The sequence below is a fragment of the Rhipicephalus microplus genome, chromosome 8, assembly GCF_043290135.1.
Source record: "Rhipicephalus microplus isolate Deutch F79 chromosome 8, USDA_Rmic, whole genome shotgun sequence".
Taxonomy (NCBI): Eukaryota; Metazoa; Arthropoda; class Arachnida; order Ixodida; family Ixodidae; genus Rhipicephalus; species Rhipicephalus microplus.
In genome coordinates this window covers 2,415,832-2,438,446 of record NC_134707.1, presented here as the reverse complement: position 1 = coordinate 2,438,446, position 22,615 = coordinate 2,415,832, and the positions used below count along the sequence as shown (strand labels likewise).

The window sequence follows — 22,615 nt, the reverse complement described above, 5'->3', positions numbered from 1 at the left end:
AGGGATAACGCCCTATTTGCTCAATATAAGCCCTTCCGCATGTTAAGAGAATTCTGTACACCACCCCCAGTACACAGAGTGGTGAGGGGTTCTTGTGTTTTACACCGCATTTATTTTGGCTAGAGCTCTTTTTATCGTGCTTTTTGTTCACCATAGGGCACAATTTTCCTGATTTGGTTTTTGCTGAGAATAAAACCTGTACATCGTATCGAGATGCCACATTTTTTAGTCCATAGGTTAATCTATGCTTGTAGCACCCACACGTGCTGCCACGCGTATAATAATAATAATAATAATAATAATAATAATAATAATAATAATAATAATAATAATAATAATAATAATAATAATAATATAGCCCCGCCGCGGTGGTCTAGTGGCTAAGGTACTCGGCTGCTGACCCGCAGGTCGCGGGTTCAAATCCCGGCTGCGGCGGCTGCATTTCCGATGGAGGCGGAAATGTCGAGGCCCGTGTGCTCAGATTTGGGTGCACGTTAAAGAACCCCAGGTGGTCAAAATTTCCGGAGCCCTCCACTACGGCGTCTCTCATAATCATATGGTGGTTTTGGGACGTTAAACCCCACAAATCAATCAATCAATCAATAATAATATATGGGGTTCCCAAAACCACCATGCGATTATGAGAGACGCCGTATAGTGGAGGGCCCCGGAAAATTTCGACTACCTCGGGTTCTTTAAGCGTGCGCCCAAATTTGAGCCCACGGGCCATTTTCCTCTCCATCGAAATCGAAGCCGCCGCAGCCGGTCGCGCGGGTAAGCAGCCACCACGGTGGTGCCGGCAGCAGTAACTATGCAATTCACGATGATCAAATTACGGAGTTTCCTAAAATTAACTAGAGGGGACTCCGGCGCTGCGATCGTTGAGTGACCATGGCAATGGTGGGTAGTGCCCGGATTCGCGTAGTCTTTGTACTTGCGAGTCTCGAATGTGGCTTCGTTTATTTGGTGTCGCACGGTTTCCTTTCTACTAGAGTAAAATTAAGGGTAGAATGCTTCACTTGTGGGCTAGAAAGCTTCTCAAAGACATGACATAGTATTTTGCACTCATCGCCGACTAAATACACCAGTAGAAGCGAGCGCGACTCACCGAAATACCCGCATGGGGTGACGTCACGCAATGTTGGTTCTGTGAACATCTACGGTCGGCTATCAGTGTGCGTTTTTTTCGGCCTATGTAGTACGTAATAAACGCAATAACGTCTCCGAGAGGGACGCATTCCGTCACATTGTCAAGCTCTCAGTTGTCTATACGCTGGCCCCACTTCGTCAATGCACGCCCGTCGAAGCAGACGCTCATGTTGAAGCGCCAACTACACCGTCACCATAAAGCTTCTCACAATAATATCTACACGGAAATCTGGCGCCACCGTATATGCGAATTTCTTGCGCCACTGCCGTGATAGGAATGACGGTGCCAGCGAGGCTTGTGTGGGTGGTGCGCGGTTTCGGCTAAAAAGCAGATCTGACGGCGCAAATGAAGCTTCCGCAAAAAAAAAAAAAACTTTCTCAAGAACAAAACTAAGTTGTCTACAAGTTGGCGTCTTTACCCTCAACTTGAGGGCAACTGAATTGTCACCTTCAAGAAGAAAAAAAAGAAAGGGGGCGGGGGAGCACGGCCACAGAAAGATTCTCTCCTGCCGAACACACTGCATGCTACTAAGAGCACGCTGAGCGCGAGGCGTCGCCGCTACGAGTATATGCCGCCAGCAGATTCCATCATCTGTTCGTTACATTTCAAACTGCTTATCCGAAGCAAATTGTGTGTTCACAGAGCACCCGTCGAAGCATCCACATGCTCGCGCTTCCGGTGCCCATCAGGATGGCGCACTGCGAAGCGAAAACGGAAAGATCGAATCGAATGCCATATTTCCTCCACCGTGTTTGGGCCGCCTTTGTGGCGCCCATTTTCGGTGGCGTCGTTCTGTTTCTCTGTAGCCGGCCAAATAGCCGTTACCACTGAAGGGACTTCTGAGCGCATAGAGGTGGAGAGTAAAATGTAGGTTGTCGCTTTGTTCATGACATTCCATACTGTCGGCATTAAGTGAGAAATGAGCCATTAAAAGTTTTTCGCAGTTACAATGCTGATATACTGTGCTGCCAAAATTTGCTGTTGTTGTTTTGCGACTGAAGCAGTGCACGATAACAAAGCACAAAAAGATGAAACAATGTGTTTCTTTCTCTTGTGCCTCCCCTTCATGCACTGCTTCACATGTAAAAATCAACTATAAACAAGTCGCCCAAGTGTCAACTTTCAGTGTTTTGCCAGAAAGTACAAGTTGAACAAGCCCAGAACGTAAAATAAGTAGTTATATCGGCCGTCCACACTAGAGATGTCGACATTCGCATCAATTTCGAGTAAGCAAGTACAACACCTCGAGCAATGGGAAACGTGACCAGTTCTCACTCACGCAAAACGAACACACACACGCAGTAGACAGTTGAAACAGCATGTTTGAACACGATGAAAGAAACGGAATGTAAACACGCATACGCCGACAATTTTAGCACTCGCGTTGCGCCTATATACGGGTTTTCTTTTTCTTTCTTTTTGTTCTTGCGACTTTGCTCGTGTCAAAACAACGATTCGCAAGTGTCAACAGTTATCAACCAAAATGCAAGGAGTAATTCACTCTAATGCGGCCGGAATGAAGACCAAAACAGAAGAGGAGGAGGCTGGGGCCACACACGCGCTGAGGTAGACCCATCGAATCGTTAACTCTGCCAACTCCACGTGTTCTAAAAGACAGTCCCAGATCACGTTAGCGATGACGCACACGGTACCTTGCTTAAAGTGCTATGACGGGTCTCCTTGGTAAGCGCATTTACATTTCCCAGTAAGTTCCCGTATTCCCAAAAGCGAAAAGTTTCACAGTCGAGAAGAGACCGGCCAGCTCCGCACTTCTTTCCCGCTTGGCACCACGAGGGTGAAACTGCATTTTTTTGTTATACAAAATGTTTTGCAGTAATATTGTTTATTATGGTGGTATAAAGAAAAAACTTAATGTTCACTCATGAAAAAATTATTAAAGTTAAAGTGGTAGTGCCAAACCTCAAGTAAATGCGGAGCTGGGCTGCCATCTTGGCTTTTCTCCAGTTCTCTCTTTCTTTCCTGCTCTCTTTTCTGTATCGCTAGGTCTTTTTTTCTTATTTCTATTATTTATTTATAATTTTCTTCCTCCTATGTTTCCCCTTTTTGCTCCCGCTACCTATTTCTTTCTTGTTTTTTTCTATATTTACACTTGTTTTTTGTAAGCGTTGCAGGCAAAACCAAAATATTGCAGCGACAGATTACTTCCGAACACACTTAAATCAAACAAACTCGTGAAAATATTAGCTTATAGGATCCTTTGATATTAGCAAGCCATTTCTACACTTGCTGATAATATTATTTCACAAATTCATATTTCAGTGTTTCTATGCACCTAGAGCATTACCGAAAATTAAAAAAAAAAGGACAATCACATTAACGGCTCACTTGTGCCTACGGCCTCCGTAATATCAGTATTCAACTCGCGATCACGCACAGAACGTGCCGCTTAACATACGCGAACCCACGTACCTGTTCAAAAGAGAAAGAAGCAACGCTTAAAACACGGGTGAATCTCATTTTTGTGCTTCCTATCGGCGACGACGTTAACGAGTGCATGACGGGCGGCAAGAAATCCGTTTATCTCCGGCTACCATTCGCGGGAAGATGCTGCCGCAAGGTTCCCAAGCGTGACAAATGAAATTGATGCCGTAGAACTTTCTTGTAGTTCAAGAAAGGTAATTTGTATCTACTTCAGAAGATTTTTTTAGTCCTCCGCCTTTTCATACTCGCTGCAATCCTGTTTGCAAGGAGAGCTCTGCAGAAGCTTTTCCTTTTCATTCCTTAATGGGAACATTTTTATTGGGACGTGGGTACTGTGCTTCATGCTTTTCTTTATCGCTGTTGCGCCAAAGTGGAGTTACGGGTCTCGCATCACGAAGCGCGACGAAAGCAGGCACAAAACTTGCACGGCTACAGCAAGAGCGCCTTTCGCTGCCCGGGGTGAAACGAACTACAATTTTAAGAATGATGTCTAGAATTTTCATAACGCCACTCCTTTACAGTCATTGTTTCACCATGTTCGCGATTTTTGGTGACATTCCCAGAAAGACCCTATTCCGATTATCTCGTCGCCATTTCAGCCGCACACCTTCGTGTCTCTAGGTTGCCATCATTTCATCAGAATATATTGCTTATTGAATCATACTGTTGTTCGCAGAAGATCATAGGAATCCAGCCTGTCACCGCGAGAGAAAATTTGCTCATCTGATTCTTCTCTGCGAACAGTGCACAGCTTAGTGAAATCCACGTGTGACAGCGCATCGACAATGAAGGGAAGCTAAAAAAAATATGAAGTCAGTTTCAATCCGTTATCTTTTTTTTTTTAGAATTCCCTTGTCATTCATATCACCATCGCAAGATAAATTATACGGGAAAAGTCAAGATAAAGGTTTTGTTTTTCAGTTTTGCGCCAAACCATTAACACGTGAACGTCAGCGTGACGTCTCTAACTTCAAAGCCTTTTTTGCCTATTCTAGCCACATTGCTTGAATGAAATTTTGTAAAACTTGCCGAGACTTTGGGTCTCTCCGAACATAGTCGAAACAATTTTTTCCGGTACTCACTTACGTAGGAAGGCGGTCGAGATGTATTATGTCCCATTCTGCCAGCCAAGAGTGATTATAGCTTGCAATGCCTGTGATAGTAGAGTTACTGCCATGATTTTTTGTTCAGTGAATCACTACTGCGTCCGACAGGAAACAGTTCTGTTTATATGAAGTCGAATCTCGTACAAGTAAGAAGTTCCCCCGGAACATTCCTCGAAGATGTTACCATACGCTCTTGACTTTTACGAATGTCTTTTTTATTGATATGTGAGTGTTAATATTTTATTCAAAATATCTTAGACAAAGAAAAAGGTTGAACAATAGACTGTCTATCATAAGTGTGGCCGAACAATATTAAACACTTAGAATCACAAGCCCTTTATACTTGTCGGCGACTTCAACGTAGACATTATGGACCATAAGACATAGTTTTGTCGTCGATGCAACGTATGGTTACTCATCCATAAGACACCCAAAGCTTCGGCCACTGGTCCCGATTGCCCTCGTGAAAATTCGTGGACTTTTTTTATAATTTCTGCGTGATATATGCATGCACCCTGCGTATGATAATGGAATAACGCATGCGGAAGTAAAATAAGAATAGAAAACGAAATTACGAGAGCGCGGGGGGCCTGCACAATTGAAGCCGCCCGCATTAGCAATCGGTAAGGCACCTCAGGGGTCTATTTCCTTATCTCCCACAAATATGCTAATGTTTCAACACATTTGATATCAGCTTTAACGTCCAGCGGCCGACAAGGTCGAACAACAGCAATGAAGAAGCCTGGATGACAAGTACTGCGTCAAGCTCCCAGGATGAAGCTGTCAGGGTGGAACGCAATATTCTCAAAGCATATCATACCTCGACAGCACTACATTCAAGAGCATATGCGCCTCGGCTCTCCTGGAAGATAGCTAATGAAGCGCCCTTGCTGCCGTCGTGGTGAGTGTCACGTGTCCGCCGTCTTCTTGACTCGTTTATGCACGCGGCACAGGATCGCTACGGTCATGAAGATAAGGGGACAGGTGTCGCAGCGCGATACTCCGAAAGAACTTCTGCTGGAAGACATGAAACAGCTGTTACTGCAACGTATACAGATACACTGCGATGAGTAAATAACCGTCCTTCACCCCGCGGTGGATGCAAAGCCTAGGTGTTGAGCTGACAGCGCTGTGACAACACCTGCGCCAGCGACGGCTGCTCGACGTGATTAAAAATTCACACTCGCCTCTCAGTTCTCGGAGCACACGCTACATCCAACGTATCGTATACCCGCTCAAGCAAGCACAGAAACTGGTCATCCGGAGGATGTCTTACTTCCGAGTGACGTTCTTAATGAGAACTAACGAAGACGCCAAAGAAAGACGATGTCATTAGCAGTAATTACAATGTAAAGAAAGAGTGAAAGATAAATTGTCACTGTCAGGGATCAAACCTGTCATATGGCGCAATGCATAGCGACAATACATCAGCGACATTTTCCTGGCTAGTGCATGTCGAGAGCAACATTTTCAAAAGTATCGCTAATTCCCCCCGTTTCGAGAGTGTTTCGTTCTGTGGGTGGTTTTCTTGGTGTTTTGATTGTGACCCTGACTGCTTTGAGAAATCAGCTTCTAGTGTAATAAATACTTTCAGACCTTGTGCAAAACCTCTCGAATTCACTTGCAAAATGCCAGTTGACAACTGGATTAGACTACTGCACCTGTACGTTTGAAACGGAGTCCCTATGGCCTTTCTCGGCGTTTTGAACCACGTAGCGAGAAACCCGTTCTTACGTTACAGCGCCCATTCCAAGTTGATAAAACGAGAAACTGCCAGGTTGTGCATGTCTATTTATTTATTTATTTATTTATTTATTTAATACTGTAAGCCTTTCTCAGGCTCATACAGGGTGGGCAGGCAAATATACACAGTCGCGTACAAACCAGGCAATATCGCACATAGCGGAAGGAACAGAATCACAAGATGATGGTGAAAATAAAACTTGAACGATGAAAGCAATTGTACAAAATCATGGACAGGTCACAAAACATCGAGGTATCAGCAGGGGGTACAGTGATCAGTGTGTTCGGAAGCGCTCACAAACATAAAAAAAAAACAAAAGTTGCGTTTAGTCTTCATAAAACAGGCTTTCTACATTCCGAACAAATGAATCTGCAGAGGAAAGATTAACGCATTCACGTGGCAATTTGTTCCCCTCTTCCACTGCTGACGGGGAAAATGAATATTTAGAAGTGTCACAGCGTGACATGAATGGTCTGATGCACTTATTGTGGTTGGTACGAAGGGAGTGATGGTTAGGCGGCTTTATATAGTTGTCTTTATGTTTGAACCGTTGTGATACAAAAGAAAAATAAACTTTAAGGAAGAGACACGGTGACGGGCTGCAAGGGTCGGCAAGCATGCCCGCCTGCGCAGCTCAGTTGTGACTCTGTCATGCCTCGAATACTTAGAATAGATAAAGCGAAGGGCCTTGCGTTGGACGATTTCTAATTTGTTGAAAAGATATTTTTGGTGGGGGTTCCAAACAATGCTGGCGTACTCGAGGATCGGCCTTATGAGAGATTTATATGCTGTCAGTTTTACATTAGAAGGCGACAATGCAAGTTTTCGACGCAGGAACCCTAGCTGGCGATAGGCTTTTGTGTATGTGCTGCTTATATGTGCATCACACTTCAGTTTACTTGTAAAGGTAACGCCCAAGTATTTAACAGCGTCGTTTCTTGCAATGTTTGTGCCGACCAAATTGTAACTAAAATACTGGATTGTTTTTCTGCGAGTTGTGCTAAGGCAAGCTGTTTTTGACACGTTAATTTCCATTCCCCACTCAAGGCACCAACATGCAATATTAGCTAGTGTGGTATTAAGTCTAAGCTGGTCATCAGTTGTGCGGATAGTGGTGTAGATCCCGCAGTCGTCAGCGAATAATCTCATTTTAACGTTAGGCTCAAGGCACATATAGATATCATTAACATATATTAGGAACAAGATGGGTCCTAAAACGGAACCTTGTGGTACTCCGGAAAAAACTTCCAATGAATCAGAGGCTGTGTTGTTTACGGTTACATACTGGCTTCGATTTGATAGATACATTTTTATCCATGCTATTATGTTACTGTTAATACCAATAGACACAAGTTTGTCAATCAATTTACTGTGAGGCACCTTATCAAAAGCTTTGGCGAAGTCTATAAATATGGAGTCGGTTTGCAATTGTGAGTTAATAGTAGTTACGAAGTCATGCGTTATTTCCAAGAGTTGAGTAACGGTAGACAGGTTTTTACGGAATCCGTGTTGGTTTGGGTGCAATAAGTTGTTATTTTCTAAATAACTAATTATTGCCTTGTTGAGTACATGTTCCAATAATTTACAGCAGCAGCTAGTTAGCGAGATAGGCCTGAATATTTCTATGGACAGCTTGCTCCCACTTTTATGAATTGGAATTACCTTTGCACACAACCAGTCTGCAGGTAAAGAAGCTGTTAGCAGGGATGCTTTAAAAATTGCTTCAAGGAAGGGACATAGTTGCTCTGCGTAGCGTCGAAGGAATGCATTTGAAATATTGTCAGGACCCACTGATTTCTTTACATCGATCTGCAACAGCAGGTTCAGAATACCTTCCGTAGTGACAACGACATCGGGCATTAAAAAAGGATGCACCGGAGCAACAGGGCTGCTTGGTGCGCATGCGCGTGTAAATACCGACTGAAAATACCTATTGAAAGCATTGGAAACGGCCTGCGCGTCCTTTACGATAGTAGCCTCAATTTCTACTTCAGTTGTTGGGTTTTCAGGCGGTGCCAAGAAACGCCAAAATTTTTGCGGCTGATCCATCATGAAGTGAGATAACGTATGTGAAAAAAGTGTCTTGCATTTCTAATTTCCGCCTTAAGCTGAGATGCAAGTTCCTTTAAGATGATTGGATTCCTCTTTTTCTTGCGCATTCTCTGTACCCTTCTTTTAAGGTGAATAATACGGCGAATCATCCATGGTGTTTGTCTTTGTGTGCGTTTTAGTTTCGTTGGGATAACATTTTGTTCACAGTACGTAATTTTTTTTTCAGTTGAATACACATACCATTAACAACCTCACATTCCTCTAGAGAAAAAGTCTCTAGTGCTGTGTCGAGGTAATCAATAACACAAACATCATTAGCTCTGGTGTAGTCTTTCACGGCTATCCGTGAATTTGTGCCATCGGCTTTGGTATTTAAGCATTCAAGGTTAAAAGTTATGATTAACATTTTGTGGTCAGATATTCCATCTTCTACAGTGGCTTTACCGGATAGGTTATCGGAGAGAAAAGCTAGGTCTAGTATGGAGCGAGTGTTTCCTTGAATTCGGGTAGGTTCCTGGACCAACTGGGACATTGAAAAATTGAACATTAAATTGTATAATAGCTCGCTGTCGGCGGTATTTCTAGTACTCATTAAGTTTTCCCAGTCTATAGCGAGATTGAAATCTTCAGTAAGTATTAATTTGGTACGGGGGGTAACCTTATCAACCAGATAGTCATGTACTTGTAAAAGGTAATCATCAGACGCATTTGGCTTTCTGTAGATGCCACCGATCAGTACTGGAGCATCGTGAGCAAATATTGTGCACCAAATGTTTTCGTGATTCGCGATACCCTTTTCTCTACAATATTGCAAACCACGTTTTATTGCAATGGCGACCCCGCCCCCGCGACCGTCACGATCTGACCGAAGTAGGCACCAATAACACACTAAAGAAATCGTGCGTGCACTGCAAGTGTGATAGCTGTCAATACCAGGCGTCCAGACTGACCATGTACGGACGGACGGACGGACGGACGGACGGACGGATGGATGGATGAATGGATGGATGGATGGTTATGGCTGTACCCTTTAGATCGGGCGGTGGCTAGCGCCACCAAGCCGTAATACTTAATGAACCAAAAACTAGATTTATTTTTTCCCTTTAAATGGTGAGGTTAAGAATTCGTACTTTGCAGTTAAGGTTTTAATTTTCACTCGTGCCTTGACTTTAGCCACCAATCAGATAACCTCCTTCTAGTTATTTCTACCCGTTTAAAGTCTATTTTGCCCTCCCTGTCCCTAAACCCCAGTGCTTTGAAAAACTCTGTGCCATCCTCCTGAACTATAGGGTGAAGCCCTTTATAGAACATTATCAAGTGTTCGGCAGTTTCTTCTTCCTCTACACAGGCACTGCATACCCTTCGTATTTGACCCGATATGTCTTGGTTCGCAATGCACCCGTCCTGCCCTCAAACGGTAGAGAACTACCCCGATTATTATCATAGATCCTTTGCTTGGCAATTTCCTGCTTAAAAGTTCGATAGACCTCTAGTGCAGACTTCTTAATCATGCCAATTCTCCACATGTCAGTCTCCGTTTCCTTCACCATCTTCTTAACCGATAATTCTTTTTGGTTTGGCCCCCTGCTGTTTTCTAAGTATTTACCAGTCAATTTTCTGGTTCGATTCCTCCATTTTGTATCGACATTCTTCATGTACAAGTAGCTGAATACCTTCCTAGCCCAACACTTCTCCCCCATTTCTCTCAATCGCTTCTCAAATTTTATCTTGCTGCTAGCTTCCCTGCCCTCAAACGATGTCCATCTCATATAACCTTGTACTCCCTGATTTGGTGTATTCCCATGAGCTCCTAAGGCAAGCCTACCTATTCCACATTGCTTAATTGCGCATATAGAAGCAGCGCCATCCAGCGGACATTCCAAGGACTAAACGAGAGGTGGCACACGCACACTTTCTTACGGCTTGTGCTTCGTGTCTACTTCCCACCTTGAACCACCTCGAGTTCATAGTATATACTAGTTCACTGTATTCATGGCACTGCGGCCCAACTCTCGCTAAACCTTTCTAAAACCAAGGAGGTTACGCCCAGCGAGTATAACGTAGCAACCCTTTCTTGTCAAATAGTGCTCAATGTACATGCCAATGGCTGCTAATGGGGAATGAGAGACAGGAGAATTCGGCTTTTAGTTAACACGCACGCTGCGAATTTTTTATTGTTCAACAACGCACATGAGAAATCTCCCACCGGCACCACCTTGCAGGTCAAAGCGTAAAACATGTTACGCACTACGACTACGACGAGGGACGAACGGGTGTTGCTTTAAGGAGCATCGCCCCTAAAACCACGGTCTGCCCCAAATGTCCTGAGAGATTCAAATGTCCTGACAGTGTTCGTGAAAAAGTGAAACACGGAGGGCTGGGTTTACCACATCTTCTTAGAGGCCAAGTCATAAATATGTTCTTTTTTTTCGCTACACAAGGGATTCTTTCTTACGTACTGTGTGAATGACATGACCGGTGCTGTCCGCGGGTATCCTAAGTAGGTCATTCTAAGAGTACAGTTTTTATCTGTTAGATTTTCCAATGAATATTTGTTTTCAGCGACTCGCAAAAAGTTGTACAAAGATGTGTGTGATGTTTTACCTGAACCCCTGTACCGTGCCATGTCCACTGGAGGTAAAGGGCAAGATGTGCTTAAACGAGTGGAGAGAATGCAAGTGGCTCCTGCCGCGAAGTCCTTTTTTAAGCTTCACACAGGTACTGAGCTACGGTGGTGCTTATGACTTGTTTGCAAACTTGCCTTAGGGAGGGTTGATTTCGGGAAAGCAATCACGTTAATACGACTTATAAAGTGTTTTAAAACAACGAAAGAACAAGCTGTCGTCGCACAATGCGAATAGCGTAATGAGTGGGCCATCCACTGCTCCAACCCATTGCAAAAGCTTGCTCTTCTTCACCTATTAACTGTGGCGCATACCCACTTCAGGCATAATCCCTCATCGTCGTCAGCCACTGCATGAACAATTGGCACAAAATTCCTTGCAAGTGTTTACCGGATATCACGCTCGTTAGAAGAATGACGAAAAATAACAGCGAATGCCGGCCTACTACTACAAAAAATTATTGTGAATGCCCTAGTGGGAATCAAGCAAGTGGGCTTGCAGTAGTTACGCAATAAGTGTTTTGCAAAGGCTCTGAAAGGCCGCTCTTCTAGCTTTCGTTGTGACTGTGCTGCGCCTTCAGCGCAGGCCTGGTGGTTTTTTTTTTTTTGTACTTTTGTTTGTCACTAGTGTTCCTACGTATACGTATTAATATAGGTATCTACATCAATATAAATTTCAGTTCATATCAGCGCTACGTCTGCTGTGTTGCTCGTTCCTTGCTTCGTCTTCGTTTTGACAGCGCTGTTTCCCGATTTAAATGGCCCGCCACGGTGGTCTAGTGGCTAAGGGACGCTGCTTCTGACCCGCACGTCGCGGGACCGAATCCCGGCTGCGGCGGCTGCAGTTTCGATGGAGGCGAAAATGCTGTAAGCCCATGTGCTCACATTAAGGTGCACGTTAAAGAACCCCGGGTGTCAAAATTTCCGGAGCCCTCCACTACGGCGTCTCTCATAATCTAATGGTGGTTTTGGGACGTTAAACCCCACATATCAGATCATCAAATACCGATTGAAAGTGTTCTATCAACTTATTACAACCCGCGACCTTCGAACAACGCGTCAGTTGCTTTACCAACGGGGCCACAGCGGTGGTCATCTCCCCGCCCACTTTACGGAGTGTAGGTGTCCATTTAAACCTGGGAGTGCACGCATCAGTGCCGCTTGTAGCCATGACGGCGAGTGTGAAACAACCTCTCTGCCTGTTGGCGTCACATTTTTTTTTTTTTTTTCACATTTTAACTACGAAACATAAGGCTGTTCTAGGTGGTACATGTTCAGCTTCGGTGACATCAGGGGTACCTCAGGGTTCCGTACTCGGCCCACTTCTCATTCTTGTGTTTATTAATGACATTTAGGATACAATTAAGTGTCGTATTAGAATGTGTGCTGATGACTGTGTTGTATACTGAACTGACCGACCAAACCAATTCCTCCCAGCTTCAGGATTACTTTAATCACGTGGAGGTATGGTGTAAAAGTAATGATATGGTACTGAATACTAATAAATGCATTCACGTCAGTTTCACCGAAAAGGTCAATAGGTTTACAAATCAGTATATCTCAAACAATGAAGTTATTAGGAAAGAACACAAATACAAGTACTTGGGTGTCACATTTTCTGAGGATGGGGAATGATCTGAACAAATTGCCAGTGTTCTCAGCAGAGCTGGAAAAGCCCTAGACTTTTTACAAAGGAATCTTAAACATGTAACAAAAGAGGTTAAACAGGCCGCATATTACGCCTATGTCAGACCAATACTGAAATACATCTGCCCTGTGTGGGACCGTTTCACAAAGTACACATCCATGCACTAGAGCGCATTCAGTTTATAGCAGCAAGATTTGTTCTGGGAAAATATGACCGAACTGAAAGCTCCCAATGTATGAAAAGAGAACTTAATTCGCAATATTTACAAGATCGAAGACGTAATCTAAGATTGAAACTATTTTATTCAATCTATAACAAAACACAGGCATTAATTCTTCAGAATATTTAAAACCAGCGCATTATCATTCCTCTCATCATGACCACAAATTTAAGGTACGGCCATACAACTCCAGAACGGATCTGTTTAAGCATTCTATTTTTTTTTTTTCGCAAGCTATAGTCGAATGGAATATGTTACCAGCTGATTTAGTTGGCCGCGAGACTGCGGATTCATTCTATGAGGCACTGTGCCCCCCTCAATGATGCCTAAGATGGTGCTGCGGGTAATGTTCCAAATAAAAACATTTCTAGTAATAACGTCTCGTATGCTTTGTCAGTTATTTCTCATTATTATTGTGCCCAACATAGAAACCCGATCCATAAATTTCCTCTTCTTTCTATAAGTTGTGGAGGGCATTCCAGAACGATCGACCAAATTTTTCGTGGCAGCGTAGTACATGCTGCGTGGCGATCTTTCCCGGCATGCAGAAAAACCCCACGAAATGCGAAGTGAGACCACGTGACTACCCCAATGCTCAACCGTATTGCAGCGCTCTCAACCACGCTTCGAGTGAAGAACCGTGCGTTTAGTCCTTCTGACGAAGCCTTCGTTTCATCGACATTGTGAGATGCCTCATTATGCCAAGCTTCCATCCTACCCTGAAATTCTGTCTCGTTTATGCAAGACCATGCTTCTCGCATTTTCTGGCGTGGCATTCACGCCCGAAAAATAATCATTCACGTCTACTGGAGTTCAGTTTGCCTTAAGGGCTTAGGTATACGTTACCGCGATAGTTCATTTGACGCTCTTTCTCCATTGACATACCTCAATTTGAAATTCAAGATGACCAGCTGCAGCCTCCCAGTCACGCCACTGAAACCCATTGTAGACAGTTTTTCAGGGCACCTCCGACATACTCTCGTACACACAGAAGTTGCGCACATTTTCTGGTTTTCAATAAGCTTATGCGCCATTGCATCTGCTTCGCATAAAAGCCGCTGCTTTGAATCTTCAGCCTCGGGGCCCGACTGTGGAAGTGAAGCGCGGTGCAAAGTGCTCACGGCGTTAGACCGCACCGGTCATCCAATGCTCGTCGCCGCTGCACCTAGTCGCCCCATTGCAGACGTTTAGCATTAACACACGAGGCTTTTGTTTTTCCACAATACTTATTTTTATATAAATAACAAGCGACAATAAGCGGCTCATGTTCTGACAAAAGAACTCAGAGTGTTGGCCCGGGCTGAAATTACACTGTCGCGACTAGTCAACATCAATGACACTGAACATTTTATGTGGACTTGCCCGCAGTTTGACACGTAAAGAGCAGCGATGGTTCAGAGCTTGCAAAGCGGCTGTCATAGGAAACGGAACATGTCCCTTTTACTGAAGGGCCCGCGACGACGGGGAGCGTGGAGCGAACTTTGATGGTCTTTTTGCGAGACACTGGGCTGCTCAACACGGACAACTCGGGAGATGCTCAGGCGGAACCCATTTGCCGGCCAGGCTAACCCCACCTGACGCAACATTACAACCACCGCCACCACCAAAAACTCGTTAATTAACTTTCAAGTGACTTATAAGTGGTCACTGAAATTGGGAAGTTGTCAGGCTCATCACCCAAACAATAAGCTGTGTCAAGTGTACAGTCGCGCGTATCAGAGAGCCCACGTTTCCCGCGCGCCTAGCAACCATTTTCAGTGTAGCTCGTAACATTGGATTATAAATATCACAAATTACGCGCCAGTTTCCCGTTAAAAAATGATTATGCGATAAACTGGCATGCATTACACAACTTTATAACAAAAGTCAACACCACATCGATTAAAATGTTTGTTAACGAGTTTTTGTTAATTAGTCGCAACGCTGTCAATTACGCGGAGGCAGACGTAGAGTTGATGGGCAAAAATGACAGAAGCCTACATGACAAATTTCTTATTTAACAATTAGTATTCTCTAAAAGAACAACCTGCAGGTACAATCACTTGATTCTGCGTATTATTGCGGATTTTGCATCTGTTACATTCTGCTACTATACAATAATACAGCCAAAACTGCTTTTCCAGCGCTCGATACAGTTGAGACAGTAGGAAGAGAAGATATAAGGTAGTGTTCGAAAAAAAAAACACGAATATAAAAATGAAAAAATAACATGTGTGCGCGACTTGATTCACTTCAGTCTAAAAAAGAGAAAAATGACAGGAGACGATAAAGGAAAAGAAAAGCGTGGTCATACAAAAAGCGAAACCCTACAGTTCATTGTCCGAGCCTAGTCTAACGACTCGGCCGTGCCTGCGGTAAACGATATCGACTGTTAATTACCCCTAGTGCCCCCTCCCAATGCAATGGCCAGTGTTAAAAAGCATTTCGGTGTAATTGCTCCGTCCCCGCCAACTCGTCGCCTCCGCAATGGAGGCGCCGTGCTTCCGTCGAGAACGGCACCGGTGTCGCAGCTGACAAAATGAAAGTGTGCAGCACAGCGGAAGCCACTAGCGCGTCGCTTTCTCCGGAGGCCACCGGCCATCAGTCGCGGTTATGTCTCCATCGACGCACCGCACGTATTTGCCTAAAAGAATGCTGCACATTTGTTTACTTCAGATCAAGTCAAAGCCATTCCGCGTGAAAGTTGTACAAGCTCCCAAGCATTTACGCGCTTGTGTTTTTTGTACTTGTTTTTTTTTTTTCAAACTCTTTTCCGGCCTTTTCGTGTGATTAGAGGACGATTTTTATCGTTCGCTGTTCCCTTCGTGGGCTTATCTCTCTCTTTTTATTCATTTCTTCCTTTTTTTATTACACCAAATCTATTTTCTCTTTTATCATCTTTCCTTTATACTTGTACCGTTTGCTGGGCTGAGTGCGGTGCATCTAACTAGCGGTGCTTTTCTTATTAGCATATATCACTGTGCGACTTCTGACGCTGGCGTTTCTTTGTCGAAGCTCGCAGACAAATTAGTCTTTGGTCGACTCTGGCATTCCAAACGCGTAGCCAGTTCGGCCTGTTAAGGCAAAAAATGAATTTTCACTTACGCAACTTGGCTACATACAAAGGTTAACAAATGGGTCACGGTTGGTAGGCAGTCAATGTTATACCTTTTCACAGGTTCCACGGAAAATGTTCAGAGTCCCTGACTGACATAAAAATGGCACTCATCAAAGGAAAATTCACATTGTGCCTTGCATCGGGCCACACAGCAGTCGGACTCTGCCGTCGACAACTCGCACAGAAGCACAACGCCACTTCTTCAGAAACTCCTTCTCCCGTGGCTCTGTCTTTGAATTTGAAGGACATTAGTACCAGCACGGTTTAGACGAGCCTGCGCGTCTATGCCATACCAAATGTGCTGCAAGGTCTCTCCGTGACGCTAAGCATACGCGTTCGTCAAGCTAAGCTGGTCGACCATTTTCCTCAATTCGGCTCTGTATACGCTATTTCTCCAGGGCCTGACGTGTCCGTTAATTTGCTCAGTACAATTGAAATCACCTGTTAGGCGATCCCTTTATAAAAGTAATGGTACCATGGCTCGGCTTTCCACCGGAGCATGAATGTTAACTATTCCAGAACTCCAAGTCGAATGTTACCATTCGGCCGTCTCGATCAAGTGGCCTGCACTGAAGATTGCCCAGTTACACACCATCATTGCCGTTCCACACTCCTGATGCGCGGGGAAAGAAAAAAAAAACTCGTGCACAGAACTGCTTCTCGTGTTATCAAGCTTCGTCCGAGAAACAAGCCCAACTGAGCCACGTGACTCGTTCCCGGCATCAGCGAGGCATTGGCGCGTGTCCTGCGTGGACACCAAGGCGCCCATATTCCGAGCCACAAGCTACGTCACGAGCTCGACAGCGTCAAGGACAAAATACAAAAAAACAAAAGTTCCCTGGAACCATTTATAAGATTTTTCGCGCTGACTGCGAATATATCTACGTGGGTGAAAGCGGAGATTTAGAGCGACGTTTGAAAAAGCACACGAGTGTCGTGAAAATTAAAAAAAAAGCATCATCCAGTGCTCCGACCGAGCACGCAGAAAAAATGCACCACTGCTTCCTGACACAGTGCTTCCGTTATCGCCCGAGAGAAGAACTACACTGAACGGCACTGGTCCCTGTGTCTCTATCGTATTTGTTCTCGTGTGTGCGCGCTAAAGCTTCAGTATGCAACAAAACCAACTAGCCCGTCTTTCCTTATTGAAACGGCACTATATTAACTCTAACTATTCAGACAACAAGCAACGCGCTTAACCGCAACGCCGGCAATATACCTCTGACGTATGCAAGATACTTCAAGCGATTATTTTAGTGGATTCAAGCTGGAAGCTTCGGCTTCTCAGCTTAAAGGCTTCCGTGTAGACCCTCTCGGTCAGCGTCCTGTCTTTTAATGTCCCGACCAGACGAGATTTCGTCCAATTCTCGACTTCATTCCCTCGCTCGTATCGCACTGAACCATGCATCTACAGAAAGCGCTTCTAGTGGACCCCGCGTGCGGTCTCGCATGATCTCCTGAATGCGCTGTCTCTTCTGTACTTGCTCACTCATCATGTTGTCTAGTTTTCATGCGTCTCTTGCAACCATTTTTTGGTGCAGTTCGGTTTATGTTATGAGCTGAAATCATTATTGCTGTCAGATTCCGTCTTCATGCAACAACGGGGCTGACGCGCTCGTACCACTTTAGGTAGCCACCTTATAAATTAACTTTCCTTGCAGTTGATTACGTGTAGGTAGACAAGACGTAAGTGACCAGTCGTCGCCTCACCAAGAAGGATGTTTAATTATTGCTTGGGTCACGTGCCGTCGAGACTCCCTCGCGCTATCGTAGCTATCAGCGGTGCAACCACGTGACGTGAACATTTGTGACGCGGTGGTAGATTTGACGCAGAGCAACGTAATCCTTGGCCAAGAAGTGTGATCAGTGTGAGCGGACATCTCTGCAATCGTTTTGTGTGCGGCAGTATTATTTTCTTTTGTTTCTTTTCCGGGTATGACGGCTTGCCACAGACAGATTCGTATAAAATGTCTTGTTGGAAATAGTGCAACTCTGTCAGGTGTTTTAGAATTATTGCAAATGCAGGTGTAACTAGCATGGCAAACTACAATTTTAGATCTACTCAGGGAAATCGAAGCATCCCCATTTCCCTTGTGATACCTCAGCACAATTACGTTTTAACCCTACAATCTATGCCTAGTTGTAATCACGTGAGCACCGCATAGCATACTTTCGTAGCACCCATTTGTTGGCGAACGCGATGAAATCAGCTAGCGCCTCGCTGTACTTCATCGCCATTTTCACAGCAACTCTTCTGTTTTGAGGGCTGTCTGATTAGCTAAATTATAACTTTCTACAGCTTGGATAACTTTCCCCATTTGTGAAACCTCCCACCTTGTGCTTTGAGAAATTGGCGCCACGAAATTGAGAACCACCGCAACGTTGAAGAGTGGGTACACGGCGGTAGAGTAGGCGAGTCCGTGCCGTGACGTCACATCGCCACGACCGCAGCGACGCCACGTCAGTGTTCGTGCTCGGGGCTAATAGTTCCCCAAGACGGATACCATGTCATAGAGCCACGGTTACGCGTATAGAGAAAAACTTGGGAGCATCATCATCATCAGCCTGACTACGTCCACTGCAGGACAAAGGCCTCTCCCATGATCCGCCAGTTAACCCAGTCCTGTGCTTGCTGCTGTCACTTTATACCGCAAACTTCTTAACCTCATCTGCCCACCTAACCTTCTGTCTCCGCCTAGTTCGCGTGCCGTCTCTGGGAATCCAGTCAGTTATCTTCAATGACTAGCGGTTATCCTAGCTGTCTACATGCCACAAGCCCGGTCCATGTCTATTTCTTGATTTCAACTATGATATTTTTAACCCCGGTTCGTTCCCTGATCCCCTCTGCTCTCTTCTTGTCTTTTCGGGTTACACCTTTCATTTTCCTTTCCATCACTCGCTGCGTCGTCCTCAATTCAAGCTAACCTCTCTTTGTAAGCCTCCATGTTTCTGCTTCATAGCTACTACCGGCAAGATGCAGCTATCATATACCTTCCTCTTGAGGGATAGTGGCAATCTACCAGTCATGATTTGAGACTGCTTGCCCAATGTGCTCCACCCGATTCTTATTCTTCTAGTTACTTCAATCTTGTGGTTCGGCTCCGCGATTATTACCTGTCCGGAACAACATAGTCTATATGAATACAGAACTATAGTAGGTGCGTTGCGTATAAATGTATGATCATGCTTGCAATCATTCAAGCCTTTTTAAATTACTGCTGCATGGTTGAACTCGACAGTCTGACTTACCAATATTCGAAGTTTGAAAAACAGCACGTCGACAAAAGTGTGCTCTATTTTCGGGAAAATACGTAACACCATTCCCATTACATTTCTGCAATCTTTGTCGCCATTCCAGTCCCATTCCATTCCGGGGTCGGGAAAATGTGGAATTATTCCGGATCCCTTCCCATTCTGGAGTGGCAACTCCGCAAGACTGCATGACACGCATATCATGATTATCATGTTTGGACGTGTCGCTTACCTTCGTCGTCCACTCAGGTCAAGTAATACCTAATTTAGTATATATGAAGCCAGCAAAACGACCGCGAGCGCACCGTTGGCGCATGTAGTCATGTTCTTACATGACATGCATGTCACGATTTCCACGTTAGGGCCTGCCACTTATGTTTGCCATGCAGTCATACCATACCAGTCTTGCAATATGCCATGTAAACGAAACCACCGCAAGAGCAGCAAGACCAATCGTGACAATAAAGACATACATGATACACGTCATGATTTTCGTGTTGTGACTAGTCACTTATGCTCCTCATACAGTCATGTTATGCCATACCTATTTTGGTATAGACCCCATCAAAAAGTCAAAACGGCCAGGATAGCTAAAAGAGACAGACAGACAGACAGACAGACAGACAGACAGATAGACAGATAGACAGATAGATAGACAGATAGATAGACAGACAGACAGACAGACAGACAGACAGACAGACAGACAGACAGACAGACAGACAGACAGACAGACAGACAGACAGACAGACAGACAGACAGACAGACAGATAGATAGATAGATAGATAGATAGATAGATAGATAGATAGATAGATAGATAGATAGATAGATAGATAGATAGATAGATAGATAGATAGATAGATAGATAGATAGATAGATAGATAGATAGATAGATAGATAGATAGACAGACAGACAGACAGACAGACAGACAGACAGACAGACAGACAGACAGACAGTTAGATAGATAGATAGATAGATAGATAGATAGATAGATAGATAGATAGATAGATAGATAGATAGATAGATAGATAGATAGATAGATAGATAGATAGATAGATAGATAGATAGATAGATAGATAGATAGATAGATAGATAGATAGATAGATAGATCCGGTCCAAGTCGCCGAATTTCGCTAAGAAATGATTCGCATTCGAGAAGGAAAACGATCGGGGAAAAGGATGTGCGGTAGGGGTATACATCAGCCTCCTATATCAGCACAGGAGCCATAAAGCCTGTTGCGGCGCGCCCAGGCGTAGTAACTGGGAATGCTATTACCAGTTATGCCACTTAGGAACCACAATTTGGAGCATTTTTGGAGCACAAAAAATTTGAATTTGGAGCATTTTTTGGAGCCCCGAAAAGTCGATTTTGGAGCAGTTTGGAGCAACCGGTATCAGTTTTCAAGGTTGTCCAATACGGCGAGAAATGCATAGCAAAACACGTTTTCACAATATTATGAGAAACATTGTTTGGAACTCATTTTGGAGTTTTATCATTTTGCTATTATTTTTGCAGTTTGTTATCCAGAGGAAGCCGCTTGATTATATATCTCGCCGTATAAATGTAAAATGCCTGTGCACTTGCCCTGAAGCTCTTCTCCTCTTGGGGATCCCTGTTACGCATTTCTTGTTCAGTGTCGGATCCGATTTACAAAACTTGCTTCAGCCCTTCTGGTGACCTGACATCAAGTTGTTTCAACTCACTGCCAGAGAAGTTTCAGTAGGCCTCATGCCTCATAAAGCAGCTCAGCAGTTTTTTTTTACTAGCCCAATACACTCCGAGTGTACAATGTGAACAAGGGGCTCTTCTTTTTGGAAAACGGTTTGAAATTCATTGCTGTCAACATCTTCCAGCACCGATGCATTAAAGCTGGTAGTCCGAGTTGTGGAAAAGAGAGAAGGTATGGAAGATTAAAACACGAATCCGACGGCGAAACAAGAAACGCTCACTTAAAAAATTAAGGCCCCGTCATTCGCGCAAATCTAGGTCCGGCACGAGCCGATCATGTAACAAAAGTACAGTCGCCCCACGTGTTAGCCAGCCAACATCTAACAGCATTTATCAAGCACAGACGGCCGGCTTGTCGGCGCATTATCACGGCGCGGAGAAGGCGAAACTATAGCGACAATTGCCACATGCGGGCGAAGTTTCCGTCGCCACGAGCACAGCGCGCGCTATCTCTGCTCTGCGCAACAATGACGCGCAACTCCGTAGATAGACTTGCTACAAAATGTTTATCTTTACGCGAAGGTGCCTGCTCAAGGTCCGTCGTGCAAGCCTAGAATGCAACTACGCGTGTCATCGGGCTTATCGCATTGCCGCTCAGTGTTTCTGAATACAATTAGAACGTAAATGCGTCATTCCCACGAAGCAGCCTTTTCCCACGAAACCGGCCTTTTAGGGCTAACGACGGCCGCAAATATATACGCGGCAGTCGCTAGAGCATTAATTTAGGAATATCTGCGCCATACAATTGCATCTTTTCACAGATAAGATACGGATCAAGATCTGAAAGCGAAAAAGGCTTTACCGTTTTCAGCGCGCAAATAGACGGTGCTTTTTGCGCGCTGCGGTCCAAGCAGTACCAACTTCGCCTTGCTCACACGCCGCACTTAAGAGAAAATGTCAATAACAGAAACTTACCTTTCTTCATCGCATCATATCCCACCGCTGACGGCACACGCGCGCATACTAGTAATGAAGAGTCGTCCAACAGTCGTTGGTGCTGGCGAGCCGAAGCAGCAGCAATCGATTCACCAGCACACTGCCCGCTTCACTTCCGGACTTACAGCAGCACTATCTCCGCTATCACTCAATCCGTACTGCGCATGCTGCCGCTAGATGTCCTCCGCTGCACTTCTCATAGTTTTATCGTTGCCATGGAGGAATGGGGGCCCTCAGACCCCGTCGTAGGCGGCGCTGGCTGACACCGCCAAGGCCCGCGAGAGCCATTTGACGCAGTTTTCGAGATTTTTATCACAATCGCGCAAGCATTCTCGTTTGTATCAGTTTGGCGCACGAATGGAATCACTGTATTACAGGCACAGCCCGGTGTAACAGCGCTGACACGATAACTAACGACACGACAGCATCCACAAAGTCATTGAATTCCGTGTGCTTACACTAGACATGCACGTTAACGAAAATGTTCAGTCAGCCCTGAGGCGCCTCTTAAGGTGCAGTGACGCCAATCCAAGGAGACTTTTCATCCGTAGATTGCACGGAAAATACCTAGATTAAAATGTTAACGTCATTATTCAGGCTAATTGACTCTTAACAAA

The 22,615-nt window shown here is 44.7% G+C and overlaps 1 protein-coding gene across 1 annotated transcript in view; it reads right to left on the bottom strand.

Moving 5' to 3' along the window:
- The window catches only part of LOC119165140 (putative Hedgehog signaling attenuator pxb), a 665,846-nt gene extending 643,729 nt beyond the window's left edge, over positions 1–22,117 (bottom strand). The window contains exon 1 of the mRNA XM_075870781.1: positions 21,978–22,117. The gene's annotated coding sequence lies outside the window, so the exon portion shown is untranslated. The remainder of the gene's footprint in view (positions 1–21,977) is intronic.
- Between the last annotated feature and the right edge of the window lie 498 nt (positions 22,118–22,615).